The sequence below is a fragment of the Chiloscyllium punctatum genome, chromosome 5 (genome assembly GCF_047496795.1).
Source record: "Chiloscyllium punctatum isolate Juve2018m chromosome 5, sChiPun1.3, whole genome shotgun sequence".
Taxonomy (NCBI): Eukaryota; Metazoa; Chordata; class Chondrichthyes; order Orectolobiformes; family Hemiscylliidae; genus Chiloscyllium; species Chiloscyllium punctatum.
Genome location: NC_092743.1, coordinates 7,295,602 through 7,304,538, shown reverse-complemented (window position 1 = coordinate 7,304,538; position 8,937 = coordinate 7,295,602).

Sequence of the window (8,937 nt, the reverse complement as noted above, 5' to 3'; positions counted from 1 at the left end):
AATAAATTTTTAAGAACATGACTTTATCAGGCCAAATTTCATTCTGGGATCTGACTTACCCAGTAGCACCATCATCTGAGATCAATACATAAATAAGAAGTTAACAATGGGTTTATGGGTTATTAGGTTGAATCGGACTTGTTCTGATGCAGAAAGTTTCCTGATGAAGGGCTTTTGCCCGAAACGTCGATTTCGCTGCTCCATGGATGCTGCCTGAACTGCTGTGCTCTTCCAGCAACACTAATCCAGAATGTGGTTTCCAGCATCTGCAGTCATTGTTTTTACCTAGCTTCAGTGCAGCGGACTGTTATGTATCAGCCTCTGTAATCCTTCCTCATATGCCCTGAAGTCTGGGTATCATCCTTCGTAAATCTGCATTGTACTCCCTCCAGGGCCAAAACATCCTTCCGAAGATGTGGTGCCCAGATCTACTCACAGTGGGTCGAACTAGAGTTTCGGAGAGTTTCCTACTGGAAGGAAGCTGATTGGAGCCTACACAGTTAGATAGTGATGCTGTATACTCCCAGAACCTGCCTTGGGGAGCACACTTACAAAAGCTGTACAAATATGTACACTTCACCCTGCCTCCTCTGATGGATTCTGTGGTGTTTTGGTTAAGGATGAGTTACAATAATGAGGTTAGGAAGAAAAATGTTTTCTTTAAGCTTCAATATGTGACTTTCTTCAAAGATTAAAGACCACCAAGGGCTGTCTCTATCTGCCTTTAAGATCTATCTTGGCTTTAGTAATTGGATTTTGTACCTTTACATCGTAAGACTCCCAGGAACTGAAAGCAGATGTTCAATCAGCTCGACTCTGGGTGAGAGTAATGTAAGAAAAGACTACAGAAACTTTCACTATCTCAAAGTGCTTTATAGCCACTTCTGAAGTATACTCACTAATGCAACTTGGCAAACCACAAAAGCCAATTTATATACAGCAAGCTCCCACAAATATAGAAACATTGGAAGTAGGCGATTTGTTCCATCAAGATTGCTCCACCATTCAAATTGATCATGATTGGTCATCTACATTCTACGGAATCTCTTTTTAACGACATTGCTGAGCTATCGATGTGATAACAGTGCTGGACAGTGATAGACAGATTTTGTCAGAGGTTTTCATCTTGAACTCATCAGGTCAATTTGCAAGAACTACCAACACAAAGGGAAAACAGGATGAATGAGAGGAGAATGCTGATTGGTGGGTGAACTCTGATGGGCAGAGGCACTGCTATGGGGATTGCACCAGTTAACATGGTGATTGACAGTTAACTGCCAAGTATTGTTTTAAGCAAGACAGTTTGACTGTGATTGGTCAAGGCATTGCCATGAAAAATGAACCACAGACTGACTGTCACTAATCTTGTGGAATTGAAATAGACGTAGTGCACATGTCTGTTCATTCTGTCTGGAAAAGCCACAGCCCTGTATATTAATAAATGTAGCTTCCCCTGTATTGCTTGTGCACCATATTCCAAGCCTAACTGACAATCCTGAATTGGTTCTCAGTCTAATTCTTTGCACACTCACGTTTACTCAGCAAATGTTGCCTGATCATTAAATCACATCTAATGTTGAACATTGTCATTGAATTGAATTGAATGAGCTTTACTGTCAGATGTACTCAATGAGGACAGTGAAAGATTTACAAGTTGCCACTTACGGCACTATCTTAGGTACAAGAGTACCTCAGTATAGATTGTTCAGTACAAGTTCTTAGGGGAAAGAAAAAATAGTAAAATAAATAAATAAACAGTTCAGTATTACAGATCGTAGGAATGAATTAGAAATAGTAAAATAAAAAGTTTAGAATAACAGTGTTCAACCCAGCCAACACTGGCACCTGGCCTCTAGTGCATGCCAGGCTTCACCTTGAGGTTGGGAGACCGCTCTGGAATCATCTTGAGGCCAGAAGTCCATGCTGAGGCTACACTGGGCTGCAAGACCATCATGCCAGGCTGAGAGTCACCATGCTGGGCTGGAAGACCACCATGCCAAGCCAAAAGAATGCCTCTCTGGGTCTGCACTGAGACCAGAGTCCCGGTCCGTGCTGAGGCCAGAAGTTCAGATGTCGTCCAGAAAAAAAGAAGAGGGAAAAAAGACTCAAGGGAAAGAAAGATAAAGAACCATGGATGAGCTCCAGGTGAAGCATCCTACTCTGTCGCCATCTTGGATTTATCTGTATACTGCGTTTTACAATCTCGAGCTGTTTGGGCACAACCAGGGTCCTGCCGTTGTGAACTACCAAAGGGATATGCCATTTGATACAACCCTTTCATCATGAAGACATACAGCCTGCACACTTGGCATCGGACAAGCACTGAAATTAATATACCACATGACACATTTATGAGCTAGGCAAAGCCTCCTGACAGCAGCCCAGAATAGACACTCTCGACGGCATCGGGCGGAGCTGGAACTCTGGCAGCGGTATGCTGTAGCAGTGGACTCTCTTTAAGATGTCTATGTTTATTCTGGAATGGTGTTTATGTATGAGTGACAGTACACACTTTTCACTGTTAAGATGCACTTGCCAATAAAGGGGATTCAATCAATTGGTGATGGGCATCACTCGTGGTGTTTGTGCACAGCCACAGTGAGAAATAACATCTTCACCTCCTTTTGAAAACTTCCAGGATAAACACATCATTCAGGATCAAACATTCAGCTCCTGACCTCATTGGAGAAATTATCCATCACGAGGATGTAGTTTTCCCTGTGCACTGCCTGAGGAACGAACAGAACATCAAAGGTCCCTCTGCTGTTGGGGTTGATGTGTGTCACACCATCTCATATGTATTCATGAGTCATTTAACTTCCTAATTTATCCCTGGTCAGTACACAGACTCACATGCTCACTCTCCTGCGTGTTCTGGTGCTCTGGTGTCACATGGGCTCAATATCCTGGTGGAACATTTTTGGTATCAGGATATGTTTGCCCTTGACATTGACTTACTGTGATGAACTGAGTTCATGTCTCTGTAGTCAACATGAACAAATCTTCTCAAATACTTCTTTAACACTGTGTCCGGTCATTCCTGCATCATGGTCTCATGGTGCACATCTTCAGCAGAAGCCAATTGCAACTGCTCACACGGGCTCTGGCCAAAGTGTAACACATCAATATTGAAAGGGTCTTCGACTTCATAATGTAGAGCATCAGGAGAAAGATCTTGGTCTTGGTGTGGGTTGGGTAATCCCACTCAGTTTGTCAGACATAACCATCTTTCCACCAGGCTGATAACTCATTTCAAAGGCATATCTTTGAAAATTGGCAAGGCGGGAGTTAACGCATTCTTCCTCCAGCCATTGGGTGGCTAGGATTTGGCAGTGGAGACGGCCCAGGAATTGCCTCTCCTTGGCGGAGTGGGAGGGGGAGTTAAAGCGCTCAGCCATGGGGCAGTGGGGCTGTTTGGTGCCCCAGAGATGTTCCCTGAAACATTCTGCAGGTTGCCTCATCTTCTGCCTTGGGACCCTCCAACCACACGGTATCAATGTCAACTTCACCAGTTTACAAATTTCCCCCTCCCCCCACCTCATCCCAAATCCAACCTTCCAATGTGGCACCGCCCTCTTGACCTGTCCTACCTGTCCATCCTCCTCAACTCCACCATCACCCCCATCTGCATCTACCTATCACCCCTTTCCAAATACCTCACCCCCAATACCACACCCATCCTCACCCTCCTATTTATTTCACCTAGGACCTATCTCACACCCCCTTCCCTGGCCTCCACATTCCTGATGAATGGCTTATTCCTGAAATGTTGATTCTCCTGCTTCTCGGATGCTGCCTGACCGGCCCATATTTTTCCAGCACCACACTTTCCGACTCTGATCTCCAGCATCTGTAGTCCTCACTTTCTCCTCGGAGGTGTCGATGGGAATAGGGAATTTGAAATACAAACACGTCAGCCATGATCTTAGTGAATGGCAGAGCAGGCTTGAGAGGTTAGAAGGTGTACTCCTGCCTTTTGTTTTGTTTTATTCACTTGTGGGATGTAGGTGCCACTGTCTGGGCCCAGTATTCATTGCCTGTCCCTAGTTGCCCCTTGAGAAGGTAAGGGTGAGCTGCCTTCTTGAACCCGCTGCAGTCCATTGTAGACCCACAATGCCCTTAGGGAGGGAATTCCAGGATTCTAACCCAGCGACACTGAAGGAACAGCGATATATTTCCAAGTCAGGATGGTGAGGGGCTTGGAGGGGAAGTTGCAGGTTGTGCTATGTCAATCGCACCTTCTGTAGCACCTGGTTGACCTTCTGTCAAATTATTATTTTGCTCCATTTCATTCCAATCCATTTGAAGTATTTCCTAAATGTCCCACAATGCACACACTTGGAGTGCTGCGTCCTCCTGAAGATGCAATATGGCATTGCCCTTTAATTTCTGATTATATCAAATCAAGCATTTGGAATTTTGACATACAATTGTGTTGCATGTGGTCTGGTTTGAATTTGAAAATCAGTATAAACTGGTCATTCCCGGAGCACTGATACCTGTCAGGTTGAAGATTCTGAGAAGCTAAGCTTATACATTTTGAATCTGCAATGTGATAGATCACTAATTCCATGCATTGACACTGTTATATGTTGTGAGACAGTCTCCTACTGGGTTATCCCCAGGGTATACAGTAATTCACCATAGTTACAGAGGACTATGAATCTGCTCTCTCATTAGAGAGAGAGAGAGAGAGAGAGAGACAATTGGTGGTGGCTTAACCTGAGGGTCACTATCCCTAAGGTGAAGGGTGAATTTGAGAAGGTCGGACCTTCATGCGGGGATTGAACCTGCTTCACAAACCAACCATCCAAGAAATGAGCTAACTGACCCTGATGTATTGAGAATACATTGGCGCCATCTCCTGTGTTGATTTAAGTTTTTCGTGTGTTCTGCCTTTTCAGGACACAGTAAAAGGTTCTGATCAACGTTCCCTCCAATTGGAGCAGCCAAACAGTCTCTGATGGTCCGTGCACGGTGCTTAGCGTGTTGGCCACTCACAGCACTGAGTTCCGGTTCCGGGGGGGGGGAGGGGGTCACTGACCACTGCACACGGATTGTCAACATCTGCGCAGCAGAAGGGAGAAAATAACAAGAGGGGAAGTAACTTCAGATTACCTTATGCCATCAACGCGCTGCATGAGGTTAACAATATGAAAAGCTTGGTCAACCTCCAGTTGACACTGACCTTCATTGCTTTGTATGACTCCTTAACACTTTCCAGTCCATGCATGGCCAGTGTTCCTTGGTGCAGCATGATTTACAGACACCAGGAAAAGCTGGACAATGTAACAAACCACATCTGTTACAGACACTGTCAGTCTGACTGACTGCAGGAAGAGTACTGGCCTGGCGCTATACTTGAGCCTGTCCTTAATTTATTCATCAATGGTTAGGCCCTTGGTCTTGCCTGAAGATCCTTCCTAAAAGCTTTCATTGGTGTGGGAGCAATGACCAACTCAATCAGCCTCCCTGAGCATTCATCTTCACAGACATCATACTCAGACTCTCAGCTGCAGTCTCTTCAGACAAACTAGTCAACAAGCTCTCTCTGCAACTTGGTATCAGTACAAGATCACCTAGCAGCCTGTTAATCCTGAATTAAATTCTTACCATTTGAAACTTTAACTCTACTTCCTCTCCACAGAGGTGACAGTAAGGTCTGCAGATGCTGGAGATCAGAGTTGACAGTGTGTTGCTGGAAAAGCACAGCTGGTCAGGCAGCATCTGAAGAGCAAGAAAATTGACGTTTCAGGACAGATGAAGGGCTTCGGCCCGAAATGACAACTTCCTCCCCACAGATACTGCCAGATCTGCTGAGTTTCATCAGCAAATTCTGTTCTTGATCCGCACAAAGGTGTTGACTGAGGAATTTCTGCGGTGCATTGTCTTGATGGTACACACTGCTGCTACTGAGCGTCGGTTGTGAAGGGAGTGGATGTTTGTTGATGTGGTGACAATGAAGCAGGCTGCTTTGACCTGAATGGTGTTGAGCTTCTTGAGTGTTTTTGGAGCTGCACCCAGCCAGGCAAGTGGGGAGTATTCCATCACACTCCCGACTTGTGCCTTACAGATGGTGGACAGGCTTTGGGGAATCAGGAGATGAGTTACTCACCACAGTATTTCTGACCTCTAACCTGCTCTTACAGCCAGGGTGCTTGTATAGCTAGTCTTGCCACATATGACCGAGTTAGCAGCCTTCCTAAACTGTAATGGTAGCTGCACTTCCGAAAGTATTAAGTTCAGTCAGAATTTTCTACAGAATAGTTCAGGAGAAGAGTCACACTGGATTCAGAACATTAACTCTGTCTCCCTCTCTCCCCACAGATGCTGCCAGACTTGCTGAGTGTCTCCAGCATTCTGTGTTTGTTTCAGATTTCCAGCACCCGCAGTAGTTTGTTTTAATCAGAAAGTACTTAATTGGCTGTACAACATCCTGAGATCATGGATGGTGCATTATCAAGATAAGTCTTCTTTTTTTATTTTGTACTTTCTGGTCTCCCACAGATCAGTGAGGATAAATTAGTCACAGCATGATGGGAAGTGGTACATATCATTGTCTCTCAGTAGGAGCTAATTACTGCCGATGCTGGAATCTGTACTGAAAACAACAAATGCTGGAGATCATGTCTGCTCAGTCAGCATCCATGGAGAGAGAGCAAGCTAAAACTTTGAGTCTGGACTAGCTATATAAACACAGTGTCTAGACTCAGAACATTAGCTTGCTTTCACTGCACGAATGTTGCCTGACCTGTTGTGATCTTCATTGTCCCTCAGTATGTTAGCACATCATTGACACACCCCAACACAAACCCACCAAGCCATTTAGAGCACAACTGTGTTGGACTATTTCATCAAATGCCAACATGGTCGAGATTATTGAAGGTCATCATGGACTTGTATGAAGAGAGACTGAATTGGTTAGGATTATTTTCATCGGAGTTTAGAAGAATAGGAGGGGGCGGGGGGGGGGGGGGGGGGGGGTTGGGTGGGTGGTTGAGTATCATAGAAACCTTTAAAACCCGAACAAGGACAATGTGGGGTGAACATAGGAAGAACATTCCTGATGAACTGAAGTCTGGAACCAGGAGTCACAGTCTAAGGATAAGTGGTAGGTTATTGAGAACTGAGATGAGGAGAAATGTCTTCACCCAAAGAGTGGGAAGCCTCTCTTGAGCCTCTTCAAGGAATTCTCTGCCAAAGAAAGCAGTTAAGGCTAAAACCTTGAATATTTTCAAGAAGGGGTTAGATATGGTTCTGAAGGCTGAAGGGATCAAAGACTCTGGTAGAGAAAGCAGGTACAAGCGGCTGAGTTGGATGGTCAGCCACGATCATATGGAATGGCAGAATAGGTTTGAAGGGCCAAATGGCCTATTCCTGCTCCATATTTCATGATCCTATAATCCAACACCAACTACCTTCTCCAAACCATTAAGGGGTGAGCAACAATGCTGACCCACCAGTGAAAGAACTTTAAGAATTTTAATTTGTCAAAGCTACAGTCGTCTCCAGGATCCCAGAATGAACATCTGCAGGAGGTGTGTGCAGGTGAGAACCAGCACTATCTGGGAACCTGATGACAATATCACTGGACTATGTATCCAGAGGCCCAGGCTAATGCGCTAGAGACAGGGGTTCAAATCTCGGCCACTGCTGGATCTTAAGTTCAATTAATAGATCTGGAATTGAAAAGATGGTTTCAGCAATTGTTGTACAAACCCATCTGTCTCACTAATGACCTTCAGGGAAGAAAATCTGCTGTCCTTACCTGGTCTGGCCAGCGTGTGACTCCAGACACACAGCAATCTAGTTGCCCTATGAATAGCTGAGCAAGACGCTCAGTCCAAGTGTAGTTAGAGATCAGCAAGAAACACCCACATCCCTTGAAAGAATTTTAAAAGAAACTTGTAACAAAACTTACCACGTGGCGTAAGCGAGACACAAATTACATACGTGTTTAAATGGGAAGAAAGATAAATACCTGTGGGAGGACAGAAGGAAACAGTAGCGAGCTGAGATGCATTAGGGAGAACGCACGAAGTTTAACACTGGTGATGAGCATTCAGGCTTGTTTTGTGTGCTGTAATTCTATGCAAAAACACAGTAAGTGTCCATTTCAAAAGAAAGTCCATGTCAGTTTACAATGAAGACTCCCTGTCATCAAACAAGGTAATGGAATACTCCCCACTTGCCTGGATGAGTACAAGTCCAAATACACACAAGAAGCCTGGCACCATCTAGGAAAAAGCAGGTACTGACTAGATTGGGCGAAAGTGAGGACTGCAGATGCTGGAGATCAGTGTCAAGATCAGAGTGGTGCTGGAAAAGTACAGCAGGTCAGGCAGCATCCGAGGAGCAGGAAAATTGACGTTTCTGGCAAAAGCCCTTCATTCCAGGAATGAAGGGCTTTTGCCCAAAATGTCGAATTTCCTGCTCCTCGGATGCTGCCTGACCTGCTGTGCTTTGCCAGCACCACTCTGATCTTGACACTGAATAGATTGGCACCACATGCACCACTTACACTCATTCCCTCCACCACCGACACAGTGTGTGTACTATCTACAAGACACACTGCAATAACTAAGGTCGGTGTGTGTGGGCAGAGTATAAGAAACAGACTGGGACAACGAGCTGCCTGTAACTCAGGTGCACAGAGTGAAGTTAAAGGGTAGGTCATCAGAAAGGCGATGGTGTAGATGGTGATCACACAAGGATTGACAGTGGAACAACTGCTCACAGTTTTTAAAAAATTCATTCACAGGATGTGGGCATCGCTGACCAGGCCAGCATTTATTGCCCATCCCTAATTGCCCAGAGGGCAGTTAAGAGTCAACTATATTGCTGTGGGTCTGGAGTCACATGCTGGTCAGACCAGGTAAAGTGGGCAGATTTCTATCCCTAAAATGAACCACATTTGTTTTCCAACAATCGACAACA